The 20,946-nt window shown below is 39.6% G+C and overlaps 1 protein-coding gene across 3 annotated transcripts in view; it reads right to left on the bottom strand.

Moving 5' to 3' along the window:
- The window catches only part of SEMA3C (semaphorin 3C), a 187,435-nt gene that overhangs the window by 139,796 nt on the left and 26,693 nt on the right, over window positions 1-20,946 (bottom strand). The gene's annotated exons all lie outside the window — the stretch shown is intronic.

The following is a 20,946-nucleotide window of genomic DNA, read 5'->3' on the forward strand; positions in this document are numbered from 1 at the left end:
GTCACCAGTTGGTGTCCTGGATGCTCCCCCTTCTGACCCAGCTTTCTGCTTATGGCCTGGGAAAGTAGTCTAAGATGGCCCAAGGACTTGGGACACTGCACCCATGTGGGAGGAAGCTCCTGGCTCCAGGCTTCGACCTGGCACAGACCTAGACATTGAAGCCATTTGGGGAGTAAACCAGAGGATGGAAGACCTCGCTCTACCTCTGTGTGAATGTATCTCTGTCTATAATTCTGCTTCAAATAAATGAATAAAAATTTTAACAAAAAAAAAACACATAGGACATACATGTCATGAAACCCTCCCCTCTCCCTAGCATGTTTGGAATTATTCATGATATTTAGTTACTCCTTTCCATATCTGTGTGTGTGTATAAAGTCATATAAAACACCAACAGAGAGTTAGACTAACAGGAGGCAAACCACAAAGAGGTTAGCTGGTATTTAAAATTGGTTTGGACCCAAAGCCAAACCTAAGTCAGGGTAACGTTGAGCCAAAAAACGTATATGCTTCCTCTATGATGTTTGCAGAATTGTGGGGGTCTGGGTGAGTCCCAACTCAGTGAGAGCTAAGCCAACCCCCTTCAACCTGATACTTCTTGATGATTGCTCTTACTACACTCTTCTAACTCGCTCTTCAGTCCTTCTTCCTAGAATGTGCCAGGAATTCACCCTCACAGCTTTGACCATGGCAGTTGGCATTTTTCTCTGTTTGGAAGGCTCTCTGGATGGATTCCACTCCAGTCAAGTTCCTCATCTTGTTTAAGTCTTTACTCAAGCATCACCCCAAGGAGATCTTTCCTGACCATCCCTTTAATCCTGCAGCCTGCCCAACACCACCCATATGAATACAGTAATTCTACTTCATGCTTTCTTTTCTACAGTATTTATCATTAACATCTTGAATAACATACTTACATTTAAATTAATTTCTTTATTTGAGGGGCAGAGAGAGAAAGAGAGAATCTCCCATCCTCTGCATCACTCCCCAAATGACTAAACCGATACCTGGGACTGGACCAGGTCAATTCTGGGAGCTGGGTACTCAATCCATATGGATGGCAGAGTTCCAACTCCTTGAGTCTCCTACTGCCTCCCAAATGTGCATTACTCCCTTGCTTATAAATGCTTAGCAGTCATCATTCTTATGAAATTATAACTTTGATAGTAATCAACTAGTTAGCTTGATTGCTTGTTTCTGATGAAGAATGGTCTTCTACCAAAAATCTTTCTGCCTGAGAGTTTTTGTTACCTGAGGAAGGAAACACACACACATATACATACAAACATGGTGTCAAGTTTTTCAATCATTTTACTCAAGAAGTCAACAAGACTAACATAATGATTCTTCTAAATAAACCTCAAATTTGCTCTAGTTAGTTTTAAAGCTATTGTCATATCACTTTAAGGCATTCAAAAACAACCTGTAAGATAGAAATTTTGAAATAAGCTTTATGAAGTGATTTTTCTGACCATTAACATAGCAGCACCGGTTTCCAAGAAAACAGAACTGATACTTCCTCTGAGTGCATTTGGAGCTTTACACCATTCTTGCAAGAAATAATGGACAATTTTTGGCATTGTTGGAGGAATTTTGCATGTGTAATTGATTAGGGAACTTAATTCTACAATTGCTACATTCTCCCACAGCTTATCTTTTGTAGTAAGGGGGAAAAATCAAATGTCTCTTACAGATGATTTTTTTCTTCGTAATCATGGGAACAATTAACTGCATTTACAATTGGCTTCGTGGCGGCAGCAGCAATGAGTTGAAATAAGGTTAGAGAATTATATTCATACTGTTTCCCATGGAGATAACCAATTACAAGGACCAAATCCTCTAATCAGCCAGTGCATTGAAATGAAGACATTGTGAAGAGGAAAGTGTCAAGCCACATGAGAGAAAACTTTCTGATTATCATAAAAGGTTGAGAAGGTGAACCTCTATATGAACAGAAATGTTCATGTGTTAGATGTGTTAGAATAACCATGACAAATGATTCACAAAATTGTGTTAATGTAATCTCATAATAAATGTTTTGGACTTCTTCATATGTAAATAAAACATAAATATCCCAGTGAGGGGAAAAAGTAGAATACAGAAACATTCAGGCTAATAAGTAGTTGTGTTCTTTTAATTCTTCTGCACGTAATACAAAAGTTCCTGTAACCATATACAAAAGTTCCTCAAAAAGTTCATGGGAAAATGAAATTAAAAAAAATGAGTTTATTTTTGGTGCAAAAACATTCTGAAATCTGTGCATCTTTTTCATAATATGAACTTTCTATGCACTTTTTTGGAAATACCTTCAGATAAAAACTACACAAGCACAGTTGCCTCTGGTCATTATAACTGACAGTGCAAATTGCCACACATAGCTTCCAAAATGCAAAAATTGGTTCAATACTGTATGGGTCAGACCAGTAAAATGCCTGCACACAATCTACAATCATCTCAATGAATGAAACAACATACATTCATTGTTTCTACCCACACAGCCCTCCATTTCTGGGAAGTACTTCATTGGCCTGAGATACAGTTGAGCCCCTGACATTTTTATCTTCCTCAGAGCTGGAAAGTAGCAAGAACTTAGAATCACTGCACAGTTGTCTCCCCTTAGCTGCAGTTTGGCTTTCTGTGGTTTTGGTAACTCAAGATCAACCACAATTCAAAAGAATTCAAAAGAACGTTCTAGAAATAATTCATGATTTTAACTTACTTGCCATTCCAAATAGCATGATACAATCTTGCTCTCCTGTTCCATGCCAACAGTGCTCCCATGCCACCAGTGACATGAATCTTCACTTTGTCCAGGGTGTCCACCCTATCTATGCTACCCACCATCTATCTCAGTTAATGTCTCAGTTATCAGATCAACTAACTGGGTATTGAGATGTTTGTGTTCAAGTAACTCTTGTTTTCCTTATTAATGGCCCCAAAAAGCAAAAGTAGTTGATGCACAGGAGGCACCAAGCCATAAAACCTGGAAGGATGAGTTAATTCTGGTGCAGGTGGCAAGGCTGTAGAACACGCAGGATAAAACACATGATTAGATAAAGAATCCTATATATTTGCAGTTTCAGGCATACACTGGGGGATCTTGGAAGTATCCCTTAGAACAAACAGGGATAGCATAGACTGAAACTTCAAAATGCATTCTGGAATTTTTATGGAATCCATAGTCTTTTCTGTTTTTAATACTGTCAGCCATGCTTTGTATACTTTACATAAGTGCTAAAATATAATTACGTGGAGGAAAAGTCATTCACTAGAGCTCCCTACTCATAGTAGGTGTTCACTGAACATTTGATGATCTGTTAAGCACTAATGTCAATGAAACGGCTCAGCTCAACAGGCACGGTAGAGGCCAGGTTTGTATTGGCTTCCCACCCCCGGGGACGTACCATTACCTCATGTCTTTCCTCAAACAATTTATTTTTCTTCCATGCATGGCTGGGTTCAAGAGTTCTTTCCTTGTTTTAATTGGATATATTCTTTCTTCTTGCTTTCTCCCCCGCCTCCCCACACTCCTTTCTAACTGCTATAATACAGTATAGACAGTGAACAGAACTTTGAGAGATACATGGAAAATATCTACATATAACAGCTTACCATGGACAAAAGTGGATATATACATATGAAAAAAATTTTCAAAGACCAAGAAAAGGTCATGAGGAGGAGGGCCCTATCAGAAAGTGGCATTCACCCAAACTCATTTAGGGGAGCAATAAGTAAATGCAGCTGAAAGAAAAGAATGAGGAGTCCATGACGTCCAATAGACTGTCTGAAGACACATGAGCTCTGTCTGCCACTAGGTGAATTGGTTGAATGCCTTCTTTCATATTTTCCTATTATAATATATGTATTTCTCTCAAGCATTCAGTAAGATGCACAAGCTGTCCCATACAAGGCTACTTCAAAATGCATGTGGAAAACTGAAATTAAAAGATGCTTACTGCAGGCTGAAAAAATTTGAAATTCATATATAGATTTTTTTCACAGTACAGATTTTCCAGAAACTTTTTGAAGGAACTTCATATGTAATTCTTGTTATAGTTATTAATGAATTCCAAATTCCCACTTCAAAGAAAGAGTGCTGCAAAACCGGATTCTGACTCAGCACGTGTCAGATGGAATCTGAATTCTGTTCCAAATCTCAATGGAGAGGAGCACAAACCTTAGTAGGACCACTTCTTCCAAATCACTGGGATGAGAACCAGGCCCAAGAAGGACTCTGCCTGGTCAGCAATAGTTTCAAACTGAATCAGAGGTCATTTCCATTAATTATCAAATAAAAGTAACTGTATTACTCATTGGCATCACCTCCTAAGAGGAAAAATAAAACTGTTTTGCTCTTATTACAAGAACTTTTGAGAGCAGGCCCCATAATTCCCCAATTCTGTCTTTGCATACTCAGACATATGGTCACCACCCTCTTTGGAATGACATTCTGTGATTTTGTCCTATGATTCACCCGGATTCTTGCTCTTCCTCCCGTCCTGCCTAGACACAACTACAGGCTCCCAATTTGCCCTGTGGCAGCCTGCAATGATTCACTGCACTGTGGACTGTCACAGTATCAAAGCACATCTTTAATCGTGAAGACAAGATCCACAGAATTCACTCATAGCATCCAATTAACCCCTAACTTGCAGGAAATGCCACTCATCTTTCCCTTCCTCTTAGCAGTCATTTCCTACAAGAAATGTTTCTAGAGTCCACATTTAATGTGAGAGGCCTTGGGGTAGACCCAAAGGCTCGTACCCTAACCTCTGGGGTTTAAGTCCGTACTATGGCTAATGTAAGCAGAAATATCATTTGGACAAAAACATTAGTTATTTTAAGATAGTAGCCTGCATGTGAATTGTTTTGATTTTTTTAAATTGTTTATCTAAGAGGCAGAAAGATGGACACAGAGAGCTTTCATCTACTTATTCACTCCCCAAATGCCCACAACAGCAGGGGCTGGTCCAAGGTCAAAGCTGAGGGCCAGGAACTCAGTTGAGGTCTCCCACCTGATTGGCAGAAACCAAACTTCTTCAGCCAGCACTGGTGTGTCCCAGGGTCTGCCTTAGGAAGGAAGGAGCCAAGAATCGCACACCAGAACTCTGATGTGGGACATGGGCATCTTAACCAATAGGCTAAATACACTGTTTGGAATTTTACTGCTACTCTATTAAAAAAAAACTTTTAACTTTATATTCATAAAAATTATAAGCATAAAAAATTTAACCTTGATTTTATATATAGGCAGGTGTAAGTGAAATTTCATTCAACTAGTTTCTCTTAAGAGACAGGAAATATTTTAGACAAAACTTCTCACTAGAGTTTCCATATTTCACAGGTAAGATGACTGAGATCAGTTCAAAATAAGGCTTTTTGGGAAAGAATCAAGATGAGACTTTTTGACTGCACCATAGAGGAGTTTTCATTCCATAAATATTATTCTCTTTCCAATGGTTATTTGAGGCAATATGAACTAACTAAAAGATATGATACTCTATAAGAATATCTGAGATAAAAAAATAAAAAAACCACCAGACTATTAGTTTCCAACATGGTGAATGAATGAATGGAAGCTGTGTTTTCCAGACATCTGTATGGACGATGCATTCTACAAAGAAGATCGGCAGCAAATAGTTTCCATCATTCTGAGCAGGAAGGTCAGAGGGAGCGAAACTGCAGCCTTGGAGAAAGTGTTGAAGCCAGAACACAAGCAGCCCAATGCCAGACAGACTGTGGCATTGTTTTTCATGTGAGCCAGGGCAAGGCGATGGTGATGTCAACTCTAACCACATGTTCGGCAGAAATACCCAAGTCACTATGTTTCTTTGCAGAAGAATTTCTCCCTGTGTTTATTACGCCTTTGATGTACCCCATAAATTTCTGCTTAAAGGTCACAGGATTGTGATGACACACAAAAAAACCCAGGTTGTAATAATATGTTGACTGTATAGGAAAACCGTAAAAATCGGGAGAATAATAAACAGTAGGACCAGCACATGTATCAAAAAAATACAGATGGTGAGATGCCTTTAAAAAAAAAACCTTTTAAGGAAATCTTTGGTTCTCACAGAGTAGAAGCTAAATATTTTAGCACTGAGTTGAAGTCATTTTTTGGTGTAATCATTTCGGCTGAAAGTTTTCACAGGATAATAGTTTCATGATAACATTTCTCTTTAGAATGAGACAATTCTTATGACTAGATGTGCTAACTAGTTTAATAGTTTTGCCACTCAGGATTTGTTGCTACATATTGTTTGTGATGTGAAATAGCACCTGATGTCTGAAATGCAGCATCATTTTAAGTTTTAAAACATTTGGAAGGTAACTCTTCTCCCCTCTTTGATCCCTAGGAAAATCACATAGAGAATAATATTTGCCTTCTGAAAACTTTTTACACTGGTAAATTCAAATAAAAATACAATTGTTCAATCTTAAAAACATTCACAGCTCCTGCATCATGCGAATTCTAACTAGGAGTCAGTTCAAACCTACTGCTACACTCATGTAAATTTGTTAAGTTTAAAATGTGTTTCCAATATTAAGTCCCAGTATGGGCACCTGTGAAGTTTGTCTTGCACAAAATGCTGCATTTGTCCACTTGCATCTTGTGCAGCCCCTGGCTCGAGAGTCTGCCTGTGTAGCCCTTTAATCCAACTGTCTTGTCATAGCACACTGCACCATACATTTATACAAACCTGCTGAGCTCAGCATTTCTTACAACAAACCTGCTGGTGACATATTGATTTTTTAAGTTCCAGCTGTCCCCCTGGAGACTTTAGAACAGCTGTGTTTTTTGTAAGATTCCACTGAGTCTACAGCACACTCACATTACCCATTCCAACTAATTTAAATAGACAGATTGCTAATCACTAGGAAATGTATCTGCTGTGGAAGAGACTATTTTTTACTAATATTAAAAAGCAATCAGTAGATTAACCATATTCTTCCACACAGCAAGTATAACTGCTTTTGACCTTTGTCTATTTTTTTATTTCTGACAACTGACAATGTACTTAGCACATGGTATATGTACAATAAATTTATATCATACATGCAACATGTAATCATAGGTCCATATATTTATGGGAAAAGAAGGCTCAGATGAGTGTGGTACCATTGCAAATCAAACTCCTTGAACATGACACACATTCCCAATCTGTCTCACGACACATGATATCAGAAGTTGCTTGCTGTGCAGGGATTCAAATATCTGGGAGTTAGTTAAATCCAACGTCAATAAATTTATTAAACCAACCTTGCGCTGAATAAGTCAGCAACATACATTCTAGTTCTCAAGGATGAACATGATTAAATTTATCTATATGTTTAATGATCTAAGTTAATACTTTCTTATAACATGACTAGAAGACAGGAATTATGGGGGCTGGCATTGTAGAACAGTGAGCTAAGCTGTTACCTGTGATATCAGCATCCCAGGTTCAAGTTTTGGCTGCTGTACTTCTGATCTAACTCCCTGCTATTGTGTCTGGTAGAGTGCATGATGGTCCAAGTACCTGGGCAACTGCCACGGCTATGGGAGACCTGGATGGAGTTCCAGATTCCTGACTCATGCCTTAACCAGCTCCAACCATTGACACTATTTAGAGAGTGACCCAGTGGATGGAAAATCTCTTTCTGTCACTCTGCCTTTCAAATAAATAAATAAGTAAGCCTTTAAAAAATAGAATAAAGAAATTAGGGTATCGCTAGGTTAAAAATACTGATGAAGCTGTTTCTCTCATTCCAAAATTGACCACTAAGGTCTTCAAATGTGCACCTGTATGTGTGAAAAAATTCATAAGCTAAATGACTTAAATATAATATGTATTTCCATTCCACAACATACAGTTACCAGGGAATTAAATGAAAATATTCCATAAGAAGATTTCTACTTTAACATAGCAATGTCATTTTATAGAGTAGATACAAAATATGACATGATATATCAAATAAAGTTAGATTTTCTAACATGAAATATAGCATTTTAAATATAGTTATTTGATATCCAAACAGGCTAACCTTACTATTTTTTATGTTGCATTCAAAAAAAATGATCCCAATTTGCTAAAACAGAAATAGATAGTATAAGCAAACATATTACTAAATAGAAAACATTGACTCAAAGTAATATCATTAGTGAGTTTTTAAATAGCTCTCACTATGATTCTACCTTCTGTAAATATACCAAATTTTGAACAAAGCAGAAAGATTAAATCAATGATTCAATCCTTAAACCAAGATTAAACTAATGATTAATCAAATCCCCAAGTCAAAGAAATGTAGTATATCTAAAAGTTACAGAATTTGGCCAAATAGTAGCCTCCAGGCAAAGGTTAAGGACTATTACTTTCAAACCAGTTGTTGGTGTGATTGTTACAGGTTTTACATTTCTTAGCATTAATTTTAACACAGATTTGTGAAAATGAATTGGAAGCCGACTTTCCCTGAGTATAAAATAGAGACAGAGTACAACCAGCAATTGCATGCCGTGGCAAAAAATCTTAAAAGACTCCAAAGAGATTCAACCCCTCAAAGCAATGTCATGGTGCTTAACACAATGCAATACAGAAGCTTTTAAAATATCAGTCTTTTCTATTTATCTTTAAAAGCTCTATGATTATAGTTTTGATTTTAGTTTATCAGTAGATGATCTACACAAGTCCAAGTATAAAGCATGCAATTGGAGGGACAGACATACAGACCAATGCTACTTCTCTGTTTCCTACAATGTGTTTTAGAGACTTACGTGATGTTACATAATAAAGTAAAATTGCTTTGAGAGTTGGCTCTGGTATTTTTCTCCTCTCCACTTAAAACCAGACATGATTCCTGAGATGACCTATGAGAAACTTTCTAATTTTGTGATTTAAATGAGGTTGTTGGCATGACATGACCACACTGATAATATTATTGCAGCAAAAAGACAGCTGGGGGACCTGCATTGTGGCACAGTGACTTAAGGCACTGCCTGTGACACTGGCATCCCATTCAGGCTCCACTTCCAGTTCAGTTTGCTGCTAATGTGCCTGAGAAAGCAGCAGAGGATGGCCTTCGTGCTTGGGCCACTGCACTCGTGTGGGAGACCCAGAAGAGTTCCAGTCTCCTTCCTGGCTTCAGTCTGGCCCAATCCTGGCCTTCGCAGCCATTTAAGGAGTAAACCAGAGGAGCAAGCTCGCTCTCTCTCTCTCTCTCTATCCCTCTAACTCCACCTTCCAAATAAGAAAATAAATCTTCAAAAAAAGGAACAAACAATATCATACATTGTAAAAAGAAAAAAATTGAGTTATTCATAGTTAGAACCCTCCCAAATAATATCAACAATATATTTTTCATCTACAATAACGTTTACTTATGGAATCACAAATAACCCACTTCAATCAACCAGATGTAGCCGGAGGCAGGCAAACAGCCACGCAAGTGACACCTTTGATGCCCTTTAACATGCATGGTTGAATTATACAGGCCTTGGGTGTTTGCTTCTCTTATATAGAGAGTCTACTGTTTTCATAATTGGAAAAACTAATGAAAATATTTAGAAATGAATCAGACTTTTGTGCATTAAAAAGAAATTCCTTGTTTTTAGAAATCCAACATATTAAAGGGACAGACACTGTGGCTAAAATGTATGTTTGGCCTTGATAATCTGGGCACTTGTCCAATTTAATCTATCATAATTTCAGTACATAAATTTTTAGCATTTATTGTTATCACTTTAAACCTTTATTTATTTGAGAGGCAGAGACACAGAGGAAGAGAGACAGATATACAGACATCTCCCATCAGCTGGTTCACTGCCCAAATACCCAACAAAAGCCAGAGCTGGGCCAGGACAAAGCCAGGATCTCAGAACTCCATCTGGGTTCCCATGTGTGTCGCAGGGATCCAAGTAATTGAGCCAACCCATGCTGCCTCTGAGAGGTGCATTAGCAGGAAGCTAGAGTCAGAAGCCAGAACCGTTTATCAAATCCAGGTATTTTGATATTGCATGTGGGTATCTTTATCACCAAACTAAACATCTACCCCTGCTGTTTCTTAGAAAATATATATTTTATTTGTTCATTTAAGAGGCAGTGAGAAAGACAAACAGATCTCCCATCTGCTTATTCTCCCCCAAAATGCCTGCAACAGTCAGGGCTGACCCAAGCCAAAGCCAGGATCCAGGAGCTCAATCTGGGTCTCACTTGTGGGTGTCAAGGACCTAAGTGCTTCAGCCATCACCTGCTGCATGCCAGGGTGTGCATTAACACAAAGCTAGAACCAGGAACAGAGCCAGGACTGGAATCCAGGCACCCTAGTATGGATTGCCTGTGACCCAAGCAGCAACCTAATTCTAGGCCAAATTCCCAACCCCCAACCTGGCCACTTTTTGATAAAGTATCGCAGTGGGTCAATCAAGGACAAGAACAAATAAAAGCTTATTTTTATGTTCTGTATCTTCTGTGGCTCCTCTAGGAAAGTGTTTCCTGAAGGAAGATGAAGGTCTTCCAAGGCTCCAAGAGCTCTCCCAGACTGCTCCCTTGGGTGGCAGCACCCTTTTCAACACAAGTCTTTAGAGCTCAGTAGAATATTAAGGTCAAGGTTCAAACTGCATAACGACAAATGAAAATACAGGCAACTGAAAATCATGAAGGCATACTTGCTAAAAATAAGTTTTAAAAGCCACTTCCAAACAACCACATCTAATGACCAAAAAGCAAAGGTTGCTTTTGACTTGAGGTTTGGCTCAGTTCTTCTATTTTATAGGCTTTCTGCTTTTCGCGTGCATTGGTCCGAAAGCTGAAATACACATGTGTGGTTGTGACTGAACTGTCCCCAACTAGTTTGGCAAAGGCTGAACTACAAAGTTCATGGGGTTCCAGAAAATACCAGAGGAGGACCAAGAGCTCAGGGTCAGAGCCATAGCTCTACAGAGAAAGCTGAGAGTCTAGCAAGATTAAAAAAATAAATCAATACTGTCTTAGGCCACAGGATATTAGGGCAGATTATCACTTTCTGCAATCTTCCTCCTTGCCGCCCCCAGTAAAACAGCCAAATGTCCTGCACATCAAATGGAAGCATCAGGTAGGGGCAGTCCATTATTTTATGATCTCTGCAGTGTTGTATCTTAGCCTGTTTCTTTGGGAAGTCCATGTGCATGCAGTCTGTCACTTGAGGCCGTCTAGTACTAACAAGATTGAATGAGTGCTGGTTCAGATCCCAATTCCAGCGCCTAGCACAAGGAAAGGCCTCCCAAGCACTGCCCAGCGATTCCTTTGTGCTTTTTGTCAGCTTCACCTTGTGGTGCACAGCAGTCCTCTTGCTTCTGGCCCTTGAGATATGGTACTGTCTACTGGTTCCAGGCGTATTTCAGACACACTCAGAGTTCTGTGATGCTTGGCCAACATCCTTAGGGTCTGTGAGTGAAACAGGATGGAACCCTCCTGCCATCTTCCCTCTGCACCATTCTTGAGCCCAGAATCCTGGTATATGTTCCTCCTCCTGTGCAAAATCTATTGTAGCATGGGTCCAACCCCACTCTCTCCTCCGCCCACCCCTGTGTGACTTCCACCTCCTCCCTTGTTATAACCTAGAGGGTCAGCTGACCTCCTCCACCCCTTCACCTTAAATTCTGATGAATGAACCATATCTACTGCAGATATTTTCAAATTATTGGGAATACATGCAGAGAGAGGGAGGAAGAAGGGGAAAAGAATGGGGGGGGGGGAGCAAGGAAAAGCAAAAAGACATACATGTCCTTCCTTGGTATACTTCCTTTGTGTTCTTAGTTTAAATGATAAAATACACAGGAGAGATCAAAAGCTACTTTCAAAGGGGGAACTATCAACTTTCTTTAAAGCAAAACAAAATATGCAATTTTTTTATTCTTGAGGGAAATGTTCTACCTTTTCTTCTGAAACAAATGGTTAAAATCCAACTAAAAGCTGTCAAATTCTGAGGATTCCATAACTAAAATACATTGTTCACATTATATAGAATTTTCATGGTTTTCTTACATGAAAGTTATTTGTCCATGCTAACCAGAAAATGATATCATTATAGCATTCACTTGGGAATGTAAAAATAAACCAAAAATACTTGAGTAATTTAAATAATAACCAAGTAGAAAACTTTATTTTGCTCTCTGATTAAGATGCCTGCTATATACTTAGGATAGTAAACTCCCCAAAAATCTGAAGTAGTAAATGCTTTACAAAACCATATAATCTTCCATTCATTTTCCTATTAGTTATAGGTTAGAAACACAACTTTATAATCATTTTTTGTGTAATGATACAACTCTTTAAAAAAAGATTTATTTATTTGAAAAGCAGAGGCACAGAGAGGCAGAGGCAGAGGCAGAGAAAGAGAGACAGACAGATCTTCTGTCCACTAGTTCACTTCCCAAATGGCCACAGCCAGGAGCCAGGAGGTTCTTCCAGGTCTCCCACACAGGTGCAGAGGCCCAAGGACTTGTGCCATCCTCCACCACTTTCCCAGGCCGAAGCAAAGAGCTGAATCAGAAGTGGAGCAGCCAGGGCTCAAACCAGTGCCCACATGGGATGCTGGCAAAACTGGTGGCAGCTTCATCAGCTATGTCATAGCATCCAGCCCCAATAGTACAATTCTTTAAAGGAGACAAATTGATAAAGATCATTGTGACAATTAACTTGATGTTCTACATAATCTTTCATGGTAAGAAGTTGAATGCATATTTATGGAAGACAGCATAGATTACTGAAATGTATTTACATATAGATTATTTTCTAACAGTTAATGTGATTTTGTTTATTGTTTTTTATTCTACTAGCAAGGTCATCAATAGTCTTCTGATTTATATGGACTCTTTTATTGGAAGTATGATATATACTATTTCAAAGATGGCCATGACAAATTCCTAGACAGGAAAACAAGAGAATAAAAAGCTTTGAAATTCGGAAAAAAAAAAAAAAAAAAGGTAGAGTACCTCAATACTGATAGATACCACAGATTGCAAATATTTTTGGAGTTGAATAATTTAAATTACTAAATCATTTTTCACAAAAAATATTCTTCAACGATGTGTTTTCTAACATGAATTTTCAAAAACATTTCTAATGATTCAGGCATAAGTATCTCACCCTCCATCTCAAGTTCCTAATTAAACTCCCACCATGAATAACTGACTCCTCTTTTTAAGGATGGTTTAGATGATAATGAGTTTTCCTTCATTTTTCATTGTTCTCACAAGATAAGATTACATTTCACAGAGATTTTATTCTAAAGGGGATCTAAGGTGTTGATTATATGCAGAGTATTTTCCTACTCATTGGAAAATACAGAGGCTAGGAAATGGGTTACATGGGACAGCCTCAAGGTGTGCTTCAACCTTATGAGCCCTATTGTGTCCAAGCTTCTTCATTAACAGGTGACTAAGGGGAAGCGGCAGAACACGAAGCCCAGGGTGCCTACTTAATTTTAAAGTCATAGACATCCCCTGAAACCAGATTATTTATATTGGTTTCCTTGTTTAGCCTTGCTTTTCTCCTAATGTACTTTAAACTCCACCCAATTGCCTTGGTGTGGCAACTTGCCTCGTCATTGGGACAACAAATTAGCTGGGATTTCCTCCTAATCTCTATAAACATGGCTCAAATGTATCACATGATGTCGTAGACACTTGACAGAACAAATTGAAAGTAAGGGTTATACCAATGCTCTATCAGACACACATGCTGTATTCATTCTTTTAAATTAATTATATGTGAAGGGAAGGAAACAGAGAGAGCAAGACAGACAGACAGACAGACAGGAACCCCACCATCTACTGGTTCATTTCTTAAATGCCTGACACCTGCAAAGACTAGGCCAGACAGAAGCAGCTCAGAACTCAGTGTGGGTCTTACACGCTGGAGTGGAGGAGCCCAGTTTCTTAAACTATGACTTGCTGCCTCCTGGGATCAGCACTAGGAGGAAGCTGGCATCAGGAGCTGGACTTGGGCCTGGAGTCCAGGCACTCTAATATGAGATGTGTGCATCCCAAGCAGTATCCTAACTACTATGCCAAATACCCACCCACTGGCCACATACTCTTCAACTCTATTTATTCTTTAGGCACATCTTGTATTTTAAATCAGTAATTACTACTGTGTCCTCTGCGACATATTTATTATTCTTTTCTTTTGCTTATAGGATGTTAAGTTTCTGAAAAGCAAGAAATCATTTACTGATGTTCCATTCAATGTCTTACACACAATAATAGCTCACTCAGAAACTTTAAATTTATCTTATTTAAGAGAAATAACCTAAAGACTGAGGATCACCTTTGTATATACTAATATGTATTTTTGTGTTTGACATCACCCTAATTTTGTGTAGACTCTGGGGTTACCCAATTCAAAGGCTATATTAAAAATATTTCCAAGGAATAGAAATAAATCCTGGAAAACAAAGACGGCCTTTCCAAATAAAAATTAACTTAAATTGCATGTGAGCCATCAAGAAATAGATAAGCACTGCAAATGTAAACAAACCCTAAAAAGTTACAAGGATTTTAATGTTGTTTAATGATTTGAAGATAACAGAAAATATCTCTCTAGTTTAAATAGGATTGCTAGAACTCACTTCAGTTTGATCCCTCATCACATAAGAATGCTGAGGAAACTAGCCATCTCTCCCAAAGATAAACAATTTCTTTTTGCCATTGTTATGCAATAAACATTCTTCTCCCTGTAGACAATACAAACTTTTGGAGATTAGTTCCTGATTCCTATGAAACAATTCTAACTGCAGCAGGTGTATAAGACAGTAGAGTATACTAGTTTTTGTTATTTAAATATACCTAGTTGTTCAGCCACTGCTCAGGACACCTGCAACCCACACCCAAGTACTTGACTTGGAGTCTTGGCTCCCCATCAATTCCATCTTCCTGCTGATGCACATCCTAGGAGACAGCAGGTGATGGCTTGAATAGTTGGATCCCTGTCTACACTGGAGACCCAGACTGAGTCCCCTGCTTCGGCCCTTGCCCAGCCCTGGCCATTACAGGCATTTGGAGAGTCAACCCGTGACTGGGAGCTCTCTCCCTCTTTCTCTCTCTGCCTCGCAAATAAATACTACAAAAACATGTAAATAAAATAAAATGAGAATTAAATTTGTAGATGTGACAATTACTGCATATCTCCTGAATAACGTGGACTATACATTGTTTTACATCTTGTTCCTCAGTGGTTTCACATTGTCATTGCAGAATATTCATGAGTCTTAAACACTATATAATTCAATTTTCCCAGATAATGTTTCACAATTATTATGAGGATTTCTCAGAAATGTGGAAAGCAAGGATGCAAGTGTCTATGCACAGAGTTTTGCTGTTGTTGTTTAAAAGAAATTCCTATATTGCTCCAAAGACGATGCTTCCCAGTTAGAGGGATTTGGTTCCTGACACTGGCTAATTAGCACAGGGGTTTGGGAAGCAGAAGACTTCTTACTTTTAGTTAGTTTCTTACTTTAGTTAACTGCAAACAGTGAGTTTGTTGTTGTTGTTGTTAAATAAATCAATTTTTTGCTTGTTTTCAGTTCCTAAACTCGCCTAAGTCACATATCTGTAACCTTTCTTGGCAGTGTCTTTTGAAAGCCTGACTAGCTCTGCCTTAGCCTCTCTTATCCTCCCTCTCACTCTATTTCCCCCAATTCCTCCATTTATTCTTCTGCAGGTAGGCAGAGAGGCATGGTAATGGGGAATTTCAAGGATGGACAAGTCATAAGTCCATCCAACACCAAACCATCCTGTCCAGTGGCCCAGATTCTGACATCTTGTGGGACCTCCCTTAGCTGTGATATAAAAGGGTCACATTAGGCCACATTTAGCTTTTCTTTCAGCTATAAAATGCAGATTAAGTACAGGAAAGTAATGCATGTTCTTTTTGGACACAGCTCCACATTTCACCACATTCAGACTATTAGAAATAAGACTGCTTCCTCGAATATGTCCCAATCACTAACAGCATCCAACTACCACTGCCTGATTTCTTTTTTAATTGATCCCAACACACACACATACACACACAAACACCACACACAAGCATGCACACACAACACAATCCATAAATCCACTTTCTTTTTGAAAGTGCCAGTGACTGTAGTCCAAACTGTTCTTCGTCTTGACTGGTGGTACTTAATCTCCATGTGGTTTAAAGCAACAAACCAAGGAGTCTGTGTGTGTGGTGAGCCTGTGGTCATGAATAAGAGGAAATCTGAATTTAAAGGGCAAATGGAAAATGGAAGCCAGCCGACTGCCTCTGTTTTTCCAGCTGTTTCACGGGTAAAAAATTCTAATAAAACAGATAGTGTTTCTTTACAGTCTCATTAGTTCCCCGAGTGTAAACTGACAATGCAGGGCAGTGTGTTCGTGGCATCCAGTGTTCAGATACCACGATCATTTAAATTTTAAAATACACTTCTTAAAGCCCACCTTAACAAAGGAGCAAACATCCATGGAGGTTTTAAAAATCTGTAGACATCCTTATCTATGCTATACGAAACAAATTCAAGCTCCTCATATGCACTTCAAACCACACAGTGGTGCAGAGTGATTAGAAAATTGCAGAGATTATTTGTTTTAAAAATAAAGGGGTCTCAGTAATATATGCAATCAATTAATTACTTAGGCAGAAACAACACTAGGCTATTAAATAACCCACAGAGGAGAATGCCTTTAAAAATCTCTTGTTAAACATCCAAACAGTTACCTCATTTTCTCAAATATCTCTGTGGTCTGGAAAAATCAAGGTGATGATTCAATTTAGCACTGCCTAAGGCAATGTTTAATCTACACCAAATTAATTACCTTAATTGCACCCCTTTAAAAAGTTTTCTGCTACAGTCCACTCTTAACATTTGACTGATCTTTGGGCCTATGAATAGAAATTTTTTTGACACTTTAATTAATGAGCCTTACAATGATTTCTACAATGTTATGAAGTAAAAGGAGAAAACAGCATACAGTAATGCAAGACAGGGTGTAAGATTTGAGTGTAGTTTTTCTGCAGCCTGCATTCAGTAATACCCCTCACAGTACACTTAGCATAATTTCAGTATCATAACGTATAACATTATTTTTAAATTGCTTTCACTCACAAGTCCCCTGAAATAATGTATCATTGTCTTTAGAATGGCCCCACAACTATAAACATGGGGCTCATTTGTTCATTTACAGCTATTCAAGGCAATTGTGGAGAACTTCAAAAACACTTCCAACTTCAGTAAAGTGGGGATCATAAAGTGATTACCAGGTATCTGTTGGTGTAACCATTTACAGCAACTCAAGGTAACGGTTAAACTCTTGCCTGCCTTTTAGTTACTCTGCTTACAGGAGTCCTCTCTCATTTCACTATTCCCACACTGTCATGGAAGTAGGCCTCAGTTAAAAATCCATGGCTAAGTAGGGGTATATCTCAAATTATCTCTAGCAAAAGAGTCAACAGTAAATATATGTTAAGTGTGTGGACACACAGGCAAACACACATTTGATAAAGAAAGAGAAACAGGAAAGTTGTCCTGGTAGCCTCTTAAGCCAGCCTAAAGCTGAACAGCAGCCTCAGAGGGCACAGGCCTGCAGCCCTGAAGAGGATCCCAGGAAGCTCCCAGCCCTGGTTGTTCCTGCCCCGGTGTCTGCCACAGAACTTCCTCCCAAGGCCTGCTCTGGGCCTCACCCTCCAGGGCACCAGCCGGCCCACCCTGTAGCTCCTCTTCCTTCTGCGCCAATCTGTCTTCTGCTGCATCTCCTTAGCACCTGCGTCACCCACTTTTCAAGCATCTGCTTTCTGCCTGTGACCTCCACTTATTCATCATCTTCTGATGCCCATAGAGCACACCAACCTTCTGAGAAAGCAAACCTGGTGAGGAGTCTATGGCAGCAGGGGCAGGGTCTGTGGGAACTGGCAGGCCCCTGGGGCAGCAGGGACTGGGGTAATAGTCAGCAGCTCACATAGCCCAACAAAGCCCATCCACACCTTCTGGGTATTAGTGACTCCATTCCATTCTTCTTGCTTTTCCCTTGTACTGATTATTAGAAAAAAAACAAAGATAGAAAATGTACTAGGAGCTATACAAAATTTTGTGTTTTCTGGGTTGTGAATAGTATATGAAGATAGGAAATTTGGGAGTTTTCATCAAAAATATAAAACTGTGAGGGCTTAGCCTAGTGGTTAAGACTCATAGAACCTGTGCATTCAGTCCCCGGCTCCGGCTCCGGCTCCCGCTCCTGATCCCACCTTCCTGCTAATGCAAACTCTGGGAGGAAGTGGTGGTGGCCCAAGCACTTGGGTCAGTGCCACACAGGGGATACACCTGGTGTGGGTTTCTGGCTCTTGGCTTTTCCTAGGCCCAGCTCTGGCCACTCTGGGTAATTAGGGAGTGAACCAGCAGATAGGAGCTCCCTCTATGTGTCTCTCTACCTCTCAAATAATAATGAAAAAAATGAAAATTTATATATATAAAACATATATATAACATAAAACAACCACGAAAAAAGCCATAAAGCACCAACATGCTTTTTCCATTGTTCTCTGTGGAACAAGTGGATCTCCCGAGAGAAGAAATGTGTCCTTTTGGGGTTTGGGGGCCATCAGGAAAGTTTAGCAAGATTGCAGCAATAGTCTCCATTCTCATCTATGTGTCAGGGCCAATAATGGCTTCTCTTCATGAATTCCAGAAAGGAAAATTTAAAGAGCAATAAAAATGAGAGGATAAAAGTGCATGACGGCAAACAGAGATAGAAAGGAACACCCAGGGATGAAGAAGAAGGCTAGCAGGAATGAGAAGTAAAATGACCAGAACAAAAATAAGTAGCTTAGGGAAAATGCTTTTAAAAACCCCTGAAGTCTGACTAAGACTTGAGGTTAGGAGAAGGCTGCATAAACTGAACTGAAAATGTGCTTCACTTTGTTACGCAGTCAGCAGCAGCTAGCACAGTGGGACAGCACAGAACAACTGCTTCCCAAATACACTGGAAGAATCCAGAATGAAACTACCTTTCTCAACTCTACATGAAGTCAAAATTTGGTTTTTTTTCCCATTTTGTAATTGTAGCTCAACATGTCTTTCTAGTCTTTCTATACTCATGCCACCTGTCATAAACGAGAATAAGGGGAAATTGAGGGCCAGTTTATGCTGACCAGTTCCATAAGATATTTATCTAAATAATTCCCTAGATCAAAAAACATAAAAACAGTAAATAAAACCAAGTGCCAAATGTGAATCAATCCTCATCATCAACAAGTAACACTGATTCCCATGTACAACAGAAACAAGATGAAGATGTGCCGTAAAAATTATAACAACAAAATAAGAACTATAGGCATCAGGGTGTTCATGACAATGTTTGAGTCTTAGTAAAATAGGGACAGAATTAAATCACAGAAGAATTGCAGCTCACAGGACATGGGAATCATCACATCTGCAATCACACTGTGGAGTGTACACTTACGTAGGTTACCCTCTCCTTGAATATAGCTTAACGGGCCAGGACTGCATGACCACAAGGGCCAGTACTGAGCCAGGCTGAAGCCAGGATCCTGGGGCTTCTTCCAGGTCTCCCAAGTGGGTGCAGGGGCACAAACACTTGGGCCATCCTCTGCTGCTTTCCCAGGCCCTTAGCAGGGAGCTGGATGGAAAGTGGAGCAGGTGGGACTAGAACCTGCACCCATATGGGATGCTGGCATGGCAAGCAGTGGCTTAACTGCTGCACCACAGTGCCGGCCCCAGAGACAGCACTTTCACTACACCCATGGCTTACATAGACTCTGTCTCCTCTGTCACTGTGCCCACTCCAGACCACAGAACCCTGTGTTGGTGGGTTTCTGGCCAGAAACCAGGCTAGACAGGGATAGCCCTACTCAGCCCCCAGTAGCCCTCAGCCCCCAGCGGATCCTTGGACTTTTCAAGAACAAAAGGAATCGCAATCAATAGAAGTTTCCTGAGTCTTAAACATTAGCAGATAATTCATCTGAAAGTACTGTGAGAGCCAAGAACATCCTTTTCTACGCTAGTGATCCACAAGTTTTATGCGTCCAGGTTAATGCTGCCTAATATATGCAGATAAATTCTCAAGGGCATGACATATATCCCAGTCATCTTTTATCTCCCTCACTTTATACAAAATAATAACACCTAACATTTGGTATATTTTACTGTGGGTCATGTCTCACTAAGTGCTTCTCATACATCACCTCATTTAACATTCACAATGATATCATCAGGTAACAACTAACACTATTCTTATTTTATAGCCTTGCAGACAAAGCTTACTGAAGTCGAGGCAATCGCCATGAATCTCAGTGCATGCAAGTGGTGCAGCAAGATTTCCAAGCAGGACAGTGTGCTGTGAGCCTGGCCCAGGCTTCCAGCTTTGCCTTAGCTAGTAGAGGGTGTGCAAACGGAATCAGTCATCTCCATCTTGCTTTAGACATGGCAAAGATGGCAGTTGGAAGGCTCTGTTCAACACTGTCCTACAAATCCTCTGCTCAGCACAAGTCAGCCAAGTCACTCTGCATATCAAAGGAATAAGTGAGATGCAGTCTTTGCGTGATTATTTTACCGGACAGCCCTATAAATACACCCATCGCCTTTTTCTTCTTTGTCACGGAGATAGCACAGAGAGAAGGAGAAAGTGTAGACAATGTGCCATGTGTGCTTCGGTGTGTGTTCCCTGATTGATGCTGGATATCTTTCCTGAGTGGTTTAAAAATAAGTTGGGAAATATTGCACCCTAACACCTCACGTTGTACACTGCACTAAACTGTTCTGATGTAATCGGGTGGGGGAAATGAGTCACAGTTTTGCCTGCTGTCAAGGGTGGTCCAAGGAGTTACACCTAATCTGGGCGGATGAACTGCAGAAATGAATTAGGAACATGAATGTTATATCACCATCAAGCTCTTTTTTTCCCATTGGCAAGTTAGAATTAATGGATAAAGGCCACTG

This window comes from Oryctolagus cuniculus, chromosome 3 (assembly GCF_964237555.1).
Source record: "Oryctolagus cuniculus chromosome 3, mOryCun1.1, whole genome shotgun sequence".
In the NCBI taxonomy this organism is placed as follows: Eukaryota; Metazoa; Chordata; class Mammalia; order Lagomorpha; family Leporidae; genus Oryctolagus; species Oryctolagus cuniculus.